Source organism: Dipodomys merriami, unplaced genomic scaffold (genome assembly GCF_024711535.1).
Source record: "Dipodomys merriami isolate MVZ:Mamm:240054 unplaced genomic scaffold, mDipMer1.0.p SCAF_190, whole genome shotgun sequence".
NCBI classification, from domain to species: Eukaryota; Metazoa; Chordata; class Mammalia; order Rodentia; family Heteromyidae; genus Dipodomys; species Dipodomys merriami.
In genome coordinates, this window is record NW_027203271.1 from 1,366,161 (window position 1) to 1,380,614 (window position 14,454).

Consider the following 14,454-nt stretch of genomic DNA (forward strand, 5'->3'; position numbering starts at 1 on the left):
CTCTGCACATGTGACCATTTAATTTATTTTTAGTTCATTCATTCATTCATTAGTTTGGTGCTAATACTAGAGCTTGAACTCAGGGCCTGGCTCGGTCTCAGAATTTGTTATTTATTTTGATTTAGTTTTCTCAAGGCTAGCATCTTACTGCTTATAAGAAAGCTCCATTTCTAGCTTTTGCTGGTTACTTTCAAACCAGAATCTAATGGGCTATTTTTCTTTGTCTGGTTTCAAACCACAATCATCAGATTTTGTCTTTCTGATTAGCTAGGAATAAAGACATGAGCCACCAGTGTGGCTCCTACTTTTTCCTATACTTATCTATTGCACATACTTAGATAGCAATTTAATATTGAGAGTATAGAAGGAAGATGTACAGTGATTATATTGTTCTGTCAGAAATTCAAGTTAGTAATGTAAATTTCTTCTTAAGACCATACACAAAAAATACTTAAGAAGAAATCTGATGATTTGTGTGTGTGTGTGTGTGTGTGTGTGTGTGTGTGTGTGTGTGTGTGTGTGTGTGCTGTTGCAATATGTTCCACATATAAGCACTGTGCAGGTGTGTCCAGCCATTCACAGTTATTGGATAAATATCTGCCTTGAGATACCAACTGATGGACAATGTCTATGTGTCCACTCTAGGCTTCCCGATGAAGAGGATTATACTTATCCTCATACATAGTATTCATATGAGTGGCCTTTTTGGAAAGTAGTGTCTGCACTGTAGTAAGCTGCAAGTCAAGCACTCTACACTGAGCCACCTTCCCAGGCCAAGGATTAAGATTCTTATCTGTAATTTGGTCAAAGCTATGTCTCTTTATGTAGGCGACTAACAATGTATTTACTAATTTCAAGTAAATACATAAATTCTATTTCCATCTTTTTTAAAAAAATAAAAAAAACTTGTTTGCTCTGTAAATTGAGTAGAAGCATGGATTTTCTGGCTAGCTAGGTCATTGCACATCTGTATCTCTTTTCCTCTCTCTGTTTTATGGTTCTCATAGACAATATGATTGCTCCATAATTATCCTAATTTATTTTCCTTTTCTATTTTTGGTTGCATCATTTCACTTTCTGCTCTGCCATTTCCCAAAACAGCACCACATGAATAGAAAAATATAGAAGTGGTGCTGTGGCTCAAGTGGTAGAGCGCTTGCCTTGATTTGAAGAGCTCAAGGACAGTGCCCAGGCATAGAGTTCAGGCCCCACAACTAATTAAAAAAAAAAAAAAGAATCTCAATACTTGATAATTCTACTAACAGATCTGACTGAAATCAGTTGATTCACACTTTTCCTGTAAAATGAAAGAATAGATCCAGGCTAGGAAAGCAGCTAGAGAAGGCAGGCAGATTGTATCTGTAACAAAACTTTGTGGAAAATGGAATCGAGGATTACTTACTGGTGATTCACTTGTACTTGACGCATGATTCTGAATTATTGCTTGCTGATTCTGAACTATTGCTTTGATCATTATATTCTCCAAGAAGAAAAAGTGAAATTTAGAAAAAGTGAAATTTAATTGATAGCAAAGGACTACTAATACATTTTGACTTCTCATTAAGCATCTTCAATCATCAAAATCACCTGAAGACAATAGATAGGCCTATTTTTAGATGAAAACAAGTGTCTTTAAAAAAAAAACACAAGAATTTAGGTAGTCATACAAAGGACTTCTATTTTATTACTGCATTATACATTTTTTCTAATGTTGGATACCAACATTAGAAAGCTATTAGAAAGCTCATAAATCCCATATGTTGAATAGTGAGTTCTCGTACACTATAACATGGTATTTCCCAAATCATTTACATAGAAGGCATTGTTTCCTATTTTCTCTTTCCTAGAATAAGCTGCACATGAAGACACCACTGGTCCTGATTTTCAGTCTGTACCTTTGAATACTGAGGAAAATCTTTCCTCTGCTCCCTATAATTCACTACTCTCCAGTTAGAATAATTTAGAATAGTAAAAATGGAAAAAGACAAAATATATCATGGTGAAAAAACATATGCAGAACATTCACCAGTTTTTTCTGACCAGTTCAACCAATGTGAACTATTGGGGAAATACATGGACACCTAATTCCCACTGGTACTCAAAATCTCTGGTTAGGCAATTCTGACGAAGACAAGGAACAAGATGAAAAAATGAGGAATGGTATCAATTGCAAGAAAAAAATGGAGTAGGATCCAAGAAAATTTCTTCTTTGGGATGTTGAAATGTATCGACTTACTGTGGTGTGAACACTGCTTTCCAAAATGGCCACCCAGATGAATTCTAGGGATGAGGATGAGTATACCCTCTTCATTGGGAAGCCTAGAGTGGACACTTAGACATTGTCCATTAGTTGGTAGCTCAAGGCAGATATTCATGCAATAACTCTGAATGCCTGGACACGCCTGCACAGTACTTATATGTGGAATAATATCAGAATGGCTTCTTTATTACTTCATCATGATGCAGATACCAATCCCCAAACTAAAGGCCTCTTGACCTCCTTGCATCTTGCTGCTGGGAATAGAAATAGCAAAGATACTCTGTATCTCCTTGTGTTGAACCATTATATCAAACCAGGTCTGAAGAACAATTTTGAAGAAACTGCATTTGATATTTCCAAAAGGATAAGTATGTATCACTACCTCTTTGAAGTTGTCGAAGGCTATACAAATTGTTCTCCTAAGTCGTAATGGTTTGATTTCTTAAATTTCAAAAATGCCAGTCCATCTTTGGTGTCCCTACAAATTTTTTCACAATGCAAAGCAGCAGCAATATCTTACAATAAATATTTATGTATTCCATGGTATACTTCCAAGTGAATTGCATGACTTTGATATCAAAATGTATTCAAGAGTTGTTTGTATACATCTATAATGATTTCTGCAGAGTTTGTGATTCTTTAAATCAGAAATAATTTTAACTTATCTGTTGAAATGAATAGTATTGAAACTAAAGATGTTCCGGGTGCTTTTCTGAAAAAAGAATATCTATGTTTGTGTAATGTCCATAATCTATTTCATTCTCTCCTAGATATAATACTTTGAATTCTACATTGTTATATAATGTATGGATTCATTGATAAATGTGACCTTTCAGATTGCATTCCACATAGAAGAATTTTAAGACTCCTTTTTTTCGTAGTTTCTTATATTATTTTATTTCTTTGGGATAAAATGGCAATATTATCTAATTTCAAGTTTTGTAGAAGTTATACTATGTAAAGGCCTTTCTAAGGTGAAAATTTAATACACTGATGTCAAACTAACCTTTAATTCTATGAATTACATGTATTGTTACACTTGTATTTTTGTAATCAACTTTTTAATAACTGTTTTTCATATCTTGCATCAGAAAAATGAAAAATATGGAATACTTCACAAATTTTCATATCATCCTTGTGCAAGTGCCATGTTAATCTCTGTATTGTTGTAATTTGGGTAGACCTGCTGTTGAAGCATGTAGTATCCTCTAAATTTAAGTAAGTAATGATACAATCTTTATACAGGCATTTATCCATGGTTGCCTATTTGTAACAAGGAACCCTTATTGTTCCTAAAAATGCTATTGATCTTATTTCTCTAAGTACAGTGGAAAAAACTTATATAGTTCGGTCGATTGCTCACATTTACAATTTTTTTGTCAATGACTATTTTGTCATTTTCATTTTAAATTTGATCATACTTTGAAGCCTTTACAGCTAAGTCCAAAGGTGGTGGCTTTTCAAGTACTTATTTATCAACTGAGTTAGCTTTGTGGAGCTAATGGATTCAAAGTAAGCCTTGCTTAAGAGCTACTTCTAACTTTCTGCAGCTTAAAATTTCCCAAATGAGCTCTTGCTGGGACAAATGTCTACCTGAATTGTGAAGACTCAGGGTCTATGTTGAGGGGGCAGAATGATGCAGGCTCCAGCCTCGGGATTATCTGAGGACTGTGTTTGGGATTAGGAAAGCTCTTGGAACGCCAGGCTACAGAGGGAAAATGTTCCCTCTCCCTTTCTCAAAACATGTCACAGACTCCTGGGAGCTGAGGAAGTGGCTCTTCTGCTTGCTTAAGCATAGATGAACAGCTGGTCAAGCATTTTCCTGAGATTGGAGATGTGGTTTGAGCTTGCTCTAAAATAGTTTAGATAATAATATACCTAGACATTCTCTCATAGGTTAAGTAAAAATGTATCTGTGGAAATCTTTTGTGTGAATGTTTTCTGACCAAATCTTGGAAAATATTATGCTTGCTAGTCTTTAAATTCCCACTAACAATAAAGCACAGCATGCAGTGGCAATTGCTCTTTGCACTCTGCATCCCCTGTGTCCTGGTGATTTTGTGACCCTTACCCAGGGACCCCAACGCACTAGACATTGACACTGAACCTTTACCTTTCTTCCATGTAGGAACAGACCAACCAGAATATCTTACCTTGACAGCATGGATTGTCTTACTGGAACAAAAATAATCTTAGTTACAAGGGATCATAGAGAGATAAACAGTTCAGACAGAATTGTTCAGAATGGAAGGTATTTTATCAAAACATAATTGTTTATTATACGTATCATTTCAAAAGTAGCTAAAGCCAAGAAAGTGAAAAAATTGTTCATAGGCATGATTACCTACTGTCCTGACCTATCATCCAACCAAGCAGGAACTTACACTACTGACATTCTATCACCAAATATTGCAATAGCTCCTGGAGAAGTCCATATGTTTCTCCTCGATATTAGACCTTAAATTTGTAATGTTTTAATCACAGTGTTTCCTCTTGCCTCTAGGCTGCCTGTCTACAAATGGTAAAGCTTTAAGTCTAACTCTACCAAAAACTGAGGTAGAGATAATGGAATAATACTTTAAAACAGAGTTGCCTTTGATTCCCTAAACACAATACAACAATGCAAAACAATTTTTATATTATATGTACTTATATATTTTATATTTATATGTGCTGATTTTAAATTTCATACAGTGAATCTTACTAGAATTGATAATTTGACAAATATATTTACATTTATTCCCATAAATAGATTGGAATATAAATAATTGGGTTTAGAATATATATTAGAATATAAAAAGTATCAATGCAATATCTTCAGTATAAGCTTGTGATACCTTCTAAGTGGTCGTGGTCTTCTGAATACACATGGTAAAATAACAGTATTGTTTTCTGCTAATCTATAAGGGATTTTATTCTGATGCTCTGTGTATTGTTTTAACTTGCTGGTCCCAAAGTGTTTTTCTCCATATTTCTGAAGCATTCTTACTGATTATACCCAAATTTTGCTGATATGATGTCTAAACGCTATTATTCTTCTGCAGGACCCACGGGTCCTAGGATAACAGATCCCAGTTATCTGCATCATCAGATAACAAGGGCATGACTTCTCACATAGGCCCAGGCAACATGCCAACAGAAAATAATTAAAGACTCATCTCAATTTTTCATTTCCTATAATATTTCAGGGCCCCAATTGCTTACAAGAATTAGCAGTAATCAATTGTGAAATGCAAGGCAAGTTAAAATGAAAGATGAGATCACAAAATCTGAGAGAAAGTTCTGTAATTCAAACATTCAATTGACAGATGACCAGCCCATATGAGTGAACAAAATCACAAATGAACAAGGTTATTTTTAATACCTTTCTCCTAATGATGAATGAAAAATTTCATTGCAGCCAAAAAAATAGTTTCTGGAATGATAGATCGTAATTGGTCTACCAAGACTAGGAAAACTTGATTTAGAGGTCAAATATAATTTAGAAAAACATTAATTGAGAAGACCCTTAGTGCTTCAAAACACTGGTACTTCAGTAAAACTTGGTTCTGTAGTATAAAAATGTCATTCTCAAACCAATGTAACGTACATTTAATCTCCTGAAAGTATATTCCTTTTCAAATAAACTTTTAAAAATCATATTCACCAAAATAACACTTGACAAGTAGATGATAGTGACATTACAAGGTTTTCAAGTGTAGGGAGCTAGTTACAATAGAGTTGATTTACGTACCCAGCACTAATACCAAACAAGTTCAACCATTCATTAAAGTGCAGAAATTCTACCCCCCACCATTTGTGTTGTTCAGTAGGTGCCTTCCAGAAATGTGTTAAATAGATCAGCCTCCCATAATTCAAACCCAAATATTAGCTAATAAAGTAAATTTCATCACATAAGAAGGTACATTTTAAAGTCACTAATATAGTTGCCTTATCATGTGTTGCCTTATCATATATTTTCCCTATCTGTCTAACATAGTAAGAAATATGACTTTAAGTCTTGAATATGGGTACTGATGAGAGATTTGACAAACATAAAATCTGTCTTCTATTTCTATCATATTCCTTTAAGTAGTAAATTTTAGTTTTCTTCTTTTTCCAAAACTTATAGGTAGTAGAAAAAATCATCCTATGTAAAATAAAATAATCACATACCATTGTACAAAGCCATTTATAAAAACTGGTAGGAATAAATTCTAAGCCATTTTTAAACGTTCCTTTTGACTAAAGATTAATCTTCCAAATGAACGAGAATAAAATCATGTCTAAGTGCTTCACATCTCCAGTCTTGCAAATTGTTATTGCAGATGAATGAATTATGGAAATATAAGCTGACATCACTTGCCTATATATTCTCCATGCTGGCTGAGACTCAGAATTTGCACAGCACAGGAAAACAGGTGCAATGACTGGCTTCTCACATCAGGGTGAATTTTTGGCATTGCTGGGCTTTGAACTCAGGTCCTAAGAGGCCCAACTGCCCAATTGGTCCACGTGATCACACCAGACTTTGAGCCACTAAGAAGATGGGCTCTTCCCAGGAACTGAGATCGAGCCACATGGAGGCCAAAATAGTGCTCAATGCATCATTTAAACATGGGATGTATATTCACATCCGTGTGGGGACTGCATCGTGCATTGAGTGTACATATTTTGTTTATTTTGTATTCTATTCATGGATTATTGTGTATTTTCTCATGTATATAATGACACGTATAACTGGGCTGATATGGATAACAACTTATTCCCATGACCACAGGGTGGCCCATGCATTCTCCATCCTAGCTGAGACCCAAGACTTGCACAGGAAAGGAAAACATATGCAACCATTGGTGTCTTACATCAAGATGAATCTTTTGGCACGGCTGGGATCTTAACTCGGGGCCTAGCAGGCCCAAATGGTGAATGGGTCCATATGAGCACAACAGCCTGTGAGTGACAAAGAAGCTAGGCCTTCCCAGTACCTGAATTTGAGCCCCCCTGGGGGGAGAGTGGGGAGCACAATAGTCATCCATTCATAAGTAGAAGGTAGAATGCAAATAAGTACATATTTGTATAGAGTAGGATTGATGGTGACTTGTGATGGAATCCAATCTGTGTGTACCTATATTTGGGTATTTTCTGATGCATTCATTTCATGTCTGTGATGATTATTGTCATGCTTCATTAACTCTTCTTTACAAATAATCTATACCACATGAGTCTTGCGTATCATTTCCTACTCGCATCATGCACAAACTACTCATTCAAGGATGAGATAGATCGCATGCCATGACTCTTCCTAGGTCCAGAAGCAAGTATCTCAGTATCTCCCGCCATTCCCTCCTCCTAGGGGGACTGAATTCAAGCCTCAGTCCTGGAAAAGTTACTCCTTATATACATCTCAACAATAGGATTTATACTTTTTTTCAGATGTTCAGTCCATATTGTGTTTGGCGCGTTTATTCATTTTATTTCTTGTTTTATTAATTTATTTACCATTTATTTTATTGACTCTGATGACACTTATACCATTTATTACATTGTTTACATCCTATCACATAGAATCTAGATTTTAGATGTATGTGTTCTCCATCATGCCTGGCAGTGCTAGAATCTGATCTCAGGGCCTAGCAGGCCCAATTCATGAATGGGTGAGCTTGAGCATGGGAGCCTCTAGCCAATGAAGCTGTCAAGTGGTTCCCACGCGCTGAGATTGACCCCCAGTTTTGGCCAAAACAGCGATACATGGATAGGCAGACGGTGATATACAAAGAAATATATATTGTTAAAGAGTGCCAGAGCCGTCTATCTATGATTGAATGACACCTACTACATTCCTACCAACTCTTAGGTATTTATTATACCACCATTGAAGGAATATTATTCTTTTAATGCTTAATAAACTATACATTACGATCAATCAGCATTTTAGGACTATTGCATCCAATTTTAGACTAGACGGATGCATGAACTACTCTTTCAATGGATATTCCCATGCATAGGAATGAGTCTCTTGTGATCTCCTGCCATTGGTGTCAGGACTGGATTTGAACCCAGGGCCTATGTTCACAGGTTATCCTATGGCTTCACTGATAGCCCACAAGCCATCAGCAATGGCAGATCATATCTACTTTGCAGCCATGTCATTCAAACCCAGGATGGTCATTGTGCAAAGAAAAAAATAATAAAACCCCAGCCCCCTGAAGGTTGCCACTTTTTCTACTTTCCAGGTTTTTTTTTCTAGAAAGTCCCCTGGGCCTAGGATCTTAGGATCAGCTATGGTTCTGGAGGCTGCACCCAAGCCGAGAGAGATCTAAGCTGAGGCAGAGTTTCCATGACCTGAGATCAAGCCCCATGGTTGGCCAAAAGAAAAAAAGGAAAAAGAATAAAGAAAATATAATTATTTAACTAAATTAAAAAAAATAAAGCTACCTAGTTTGGAATTTCTGCTAGTTTTCTTTCCTAGCCTGGGATTTGAACTCAGGGTCTTGGTAAATCTGTAGCAATGTGAGGGAAGATTTGCTACTACTTGAGTTCAAACCTTGTGCCAACCAAAAATGAAACCTAAGTCACTGACCTAAGCAGGGGAAGGTAGTTGTGGAGATGGGAGGGAAAGTATAGTAGGGGGAAAACAAAGGAGGAGGTAACAATGCTCAATATGAAATTTACTCATTACCTTGCTCCTGTAAAATATTTTTGCAATAAAAAACGAACAAAGACAAACAATGTAGTTCTCAGAGAAGCATTTTGGAGGTAAGGGAAGGATCTCTGAATGAATAGCTGTACAAAATTCTACACTTTTTAAAATGTTCAGTATGGAACTGAATAAACATAACTGCTTCCATTAAAAAATTATGTCAGTGTCTTGGAACTGGGGCCAGTATTTCTGCCATTGCTAGGATTTGAGCTCACCGTCCAGATAACTATTTTGCATCATGGGTGAAGGCAAAGCTCACTGTCCATGAGGAAAGAAATTCAGGCTAGAGTTCCCAGGGCCTGAATGAAGGCCCTGAAATGGAAAAAAAAATCTCTATACATGTGTAATATATGATATATATACTTACATATGTATGTTAATTTCATATTATGATTCAGGTGGATCAGTGGTAGAGCACTTGCCTTGCATGCCTGAGACCCTGGGTTCGATTCCTCAGCACCACATAAGCAAAAAGAAAAAATCCGGAAGTGGTGCTGTGGCTCAAGTGGTAGAGTGCTAGCCTTGAGCTGAAGAGCTGAGGAAGAGCACCCAGGCCCAGAGTTCAAGCCACAAAACCGGACCCCCACAGAAAAAAAATGATTTTGTACTTTATTTTCCTTTGATTCATTTATTTATTGATTACTGTATTTAGTAATTTTTACACATAATATTTATTACATTTTGCACATCTATTATAAAATTATACCCAATAATTGAGGACATTGACTCATTTTCATTAATATTTGATTAAGTGTTGAAACATAATACATAATTAAATGGAAGCATTTTTCACAGTATTCACATGATTAGAGTTTCTCACAAGTATGAGCTTTGTCTTATTTATCTTTTGAAACTTCCTATCGGGTTTTCTTTAGATGATTTATACTCAGAAGCCTTTTCTTGAAGATAGGCAAGTGAGGTATAACATTGTGAGGGTGGGGCTAGAAATGTGGCTTAGTGGTAAAGTGCTTGCTCAGCATGCATGAATGCCAGGGTTTGAATCTTCAGTGCCACATACTCAGAAAAAGCCAGAAGCTATGGAGTAGCTCAAGTGGCTAGCCTTGAGAAAAAGAAGCTCAGAGAGAGTACCCAGGCCCTAAAATCAAGCCCAGGACTGTCTAAAACCATAGGTCAGATGCCAGTGGTTCATAAGTGGAACCGTAGCTTCTCGGGAGGCTGAGAGCTGAAGACCACAGTCCAAAGGAAAGCCTGTTAGATTCTTATCTCCAGTGAACCACCAAAAGAACCCATCTGGCATTTTGGATTAAGTGCTAGAGTGTTCACCTTGAGCTGAAGGGCTCAGGGTCAGTGCCCAGGCTAGAGTTCGAGACACACAACTGGAAAAAGAGTGAGGGTTAATTAAAATACTTTTCCTATTTGCTAATTACGAGAACATTCTTTGGAAGATGATATACACCAGAATTGGACTCAGAGCTCATGGTTCAAGTGTAGCACATATATATGTCCATCCTCTCAGACTGTAGCATTGTAATATTGTGTCCTACAGGGTTTTTAAAGGTCCAAGGTTAAAAGGCTTAATATGCTCCACAAGCCTTTTTTGATAAGCAATTGACTTGTATTGTCAATGTCATTACAGTTCTGAACCTAGCAGAGCACAAGTAGCTCATGCCCATCACCCTAGCTCAGGAGGCTGAGGTCTCAGGATCACAGGGTGAAGCCAGCCAGGGCAGGAAATCGATGACAAAATGACTTCCACTTCTGAAAGGTCAGATATTCAATAGCTTCTTGTGTCTCCCTTGGTGATGAGAATTTACTTGCACATTAAATGTTCTTATAGTACTCGAGTTATAGAAGAAGGAAAGAACCATTATTGACCTATCCTGGATTCAGATGAAGTTCTCAGGATCCAAGCCCTAGCTCTGTTAGCAGGAAGAACTCCAGTGTAACTCTGTAATTGAAGGACAGAAAACAGTTTCAAAATCCAGGCTAGGTGCAGAGACCAGGCCTACATGATTAGGAGGCAGAACGTACACACTCAACAGGGAAGTGAGCTGCAAAACCACTTCATTTATTCCAGGCACAACCAGCAATGGGGAAAACCTGTAACATTTGTTAAAGTTACACCAGGGTCAGGCTTTACTCGGCCTCTTCAAATAATGACTAATTAACCTTCCTCCCTCATGTGAAGGGAGCCTCAGGCTACCTTTAGGTTACCAATAGAGAGCCAGTTTAGTTGGGGAGAGGGGAGTAACAGAGTGGAGAAACCCTACTCTCTGGTCTTAGGGAGTGGGTTTTTGACTCTCCAACTATCAGATTTGAAGACCCTTCTACCTCTGCCAGTCCATTCTCCTTCCTTCATTCTCCACATAATTAATACAAATCCCCAGACTAACTAGAGGCAGGACTGTTTCTATTTTGTCTCCAAGCACATGATTTAGAACCTAGCTCTGCCCTCTTGACTCTGGGGCCCTTGGTTGCCTGAGAAGTGGGAAAGAGACAGTCTTCCTGCTCTGTGGTTATGTGAAGGCACACTGCAAAAGGCCTCCTGACTGGGAAGTGTTCCCTTCTTTCCTCCTGACGTCCAAAGATTAAACTATCATATTTCTTTCTTTCTTTCTTTCTTTCTTTCTTTCTTTCTTTCTTTCTTTCTTTCTTTCTTTCTTTCTTTCTTTCTTTCCTTCTTTCTTTCTTTCTTCCTATCTATCTACCTACCTACCTAGGTACCTCTTTGCCAGGTCTTGGGTTGAACTTAAGGCCTGGGCACTGTCTGTAGCACTCTGCTACTTGAACCACAACACCAATTATGGCCTTTTCTGTGTATGTGCTCCCGAGGAATCGTACCCAGGGCTTCTTGCATGCTATGCAAGCACTCTCTCACTAATCCACATTCCCAGCCTCCTCATATTTTTCTTAATGGTAGTTTTTACATAAGTATGCTACCATTTTACTTCCTCAAGTTTAATTTTCTGAAGACTGGTTACTTCTAAGAAACCCTATCTTGTGTACCCCTGCCTGATTTGTGACTGTTCCTGCATTGTCCTCATAATAAAATGTAAATAAAGACTGCTGAGATCTTCAGTGTGCATCATATAAGGACACAGGCCTGGAACCCTGGAAGAGAAAGCAATGGGTCTGACATGAAGAGGATGATGCAGTAGGCGCAAGGATCATATCTGAAATAAATAAATAAATAAATAAATAAATAAATAAATAAATAAATAAATAAATAAATAAATAAATAAATTAGAGAAGCATCATTGCATACAGTATGTTTGAACTCAGGGAGGTAATATACACACATAAGTAAGTAGGGCACTGATTCATAAACGTGGCCTTCTCTTTTTGAAAACGTTTTTGAGGCTATCACATGGCTTAAACTCAGGGCATGATGCGTTCCTCAGCTGTTTTTCCCAAGGCTGAGGCTTTACCACCACCACAGCTCCACTTCCATCCATCTGGTCATTAATCGGACATAAGTGCCTCCCAGGCTTTCCAGCCTGGTCTAGCCTGTTTCTTCTGCTTGGCTTTCTCTCTCAAAGCTCCATTTCTACCTTCTGGTCCACTGCTCCACTTCTGGTTTTCTGGTGGTTTATTGGACATAAGAGTCTCACAGACTTCCTGCTCAGGCTGACTTTGAAGGGCTATCTCTCAAAAAGGTTTTAAGCAGCTTTCCTCAAGGATTCACCAAGGAGCATCTCCACACAAACCTGGAGTCTAAATCTCGAGAGACACTAGAAAAGTGATGCATGAAGATGCTTCTAGTATATTCTAGATACTCAAGGTTGGAGACACACTACACTCCTAATTATTAGATCATTTTATAGGCAAAAGAAGCAATGCAGACAATATAAGGATCGCTCTAGCTTTTGGTCCTCCCATCTTGAGACAGTAAATTGCTGTAGCTCAATGCTAACTGACAGAGCTGGCATGTCCTGTGGACATTTGCACAGAAATTCTCTGACATTCATTTCTCACTTTTGGTTTCAAACCTATGAACAGATGTTAAGATGAGGAAGGAAAATCCTTCTTAGAGAAAGCAGCTATAATGGACATTGGGTAGTTAACTTATAAATTCATAACACTGGTATGACCATGTTAACAAGTCAGGTTTCCAGATTAAAAAATGAAGAAGAAAAGAAAGAAGGTGCCAGTGGCTTCTCGTTGTAATCTGAGCTCCTCAGGAGTCTGAGATGTAGACAATCTGAGTTTGAATCCAGCCAGCGTAGGAAAGTCTATGACAATGTTATTTCTAAGAGATCACAGAAAAACCCAGAAATGTGGTTTTGACTCAAGGTTAATGCACTACCCTTTAGCACAAGGATCTCAGGAACAATGCCTAGGCTCATAGTTCAACACTAGGACCTGCCCCCTCAAAAATAACCTGCACCTCCATATCTTTGTATATGTATGTATGTATTCCTATAGGTGAAGCTCCAGAGTAGTTACGATGAATGGCACCAAGCTAGAAAATTTGTATCCAATAAAATGATTTCATAACAGAGACTGATTTCATGAAAGTGCATGTTCTGCGGCTCCCCTCACTGTTCCCAGTATAGCCTGAGGGTTTCTCTGCATCCCAGGCCTGCTGGAAGAAGTCTCCCTCATTGTCTGGACAGGCAGACAAAAGGCCTCACTTCTGTACAGCTATGTAACAAACAGCTCCATCTGTGTCAGATTGTGAGAATGAGTGTGAGTGGGCTCCGAAGGTCAGGATAAAGGTCTAACTTTAGCCCAATCTATTTCTTTCCCCAGTGCTCTGGTTTGACAGGAAGCCATTTGTGCCACCTCCCGTGGCAGGCCAAGTCCTGTGCACTTATCCTGCCATTGTGAGACTATATTCCGGTGTTCAGATACAGTGCTCAATATAATTCAGCAGTCCTTCTGGCAGACAACTGGGGCACTGAAACCCATGAAATGTTTCATTGAGGACGATGATGGGCCTATGATGTCTCTCCTAGGTTTCTGGAAGCTTGGGAAATCCAAGCACATATCTGATATCACAAAGCTTCCTGTCATCTAGGACTGTTAAGCTCTTCAGGTTTTGAAACATTTGACCTCTCCAAGTTGGGCCCTGGCTGGCTATGTTTGGGGGTTGAAAGCAGGGCTGGGGTGCTGACCATGAGCTCAGTGTAGAAGCCCGGTGCTTTACCATTTTGTCTAACAGCATCACTTCTAGTCTGTGAGAGTGTGTGTGTGTGTGTGTGTGTGTGTGTGTGTGTGTGTGAGTGTGAGCCCGCGTGTGCACAGGAGGTTGAACTCAGGTCCTGAGCACTACACATATTTTCTCTTGTACAAGGATACCCCTCTTCCACTTGAGCAACAGAGACACTTCAGGCTTCTTTTTAGTGATATGGTCCTGAGAAATCAAACCCAGGGTTTCATATATTCATATATGCAAAGCAATCTACACTCTACACATTCCCAGCCCTCTACTTTAGGTTTGTTAGTTTGTTTCTCTCTTCTCTTTATTGTTGTAGGAGTTGAAATCTGGGCCTGGGTACTGTCCTTGAACTCTTCTCCTCAAGTCTTGTGCTCTACCACTTGAGCCAAACAC

General features: G+C 38.2%; 1 pseudogene; it reads right to left on the reverse strand.

Annotated features, from left to right (window-relative positions):
* Positions 1 to 3,358: 3,358 nt before the first annotated feature.
* LOC138831278 (U6 spliceosomal RNA) lies at positions 3,359 to 3,458 on the reverse strand (annotated as a pseudogene).
* Positions 3,459 to 14,454: the final 10,996 nt, after the last annotated feature.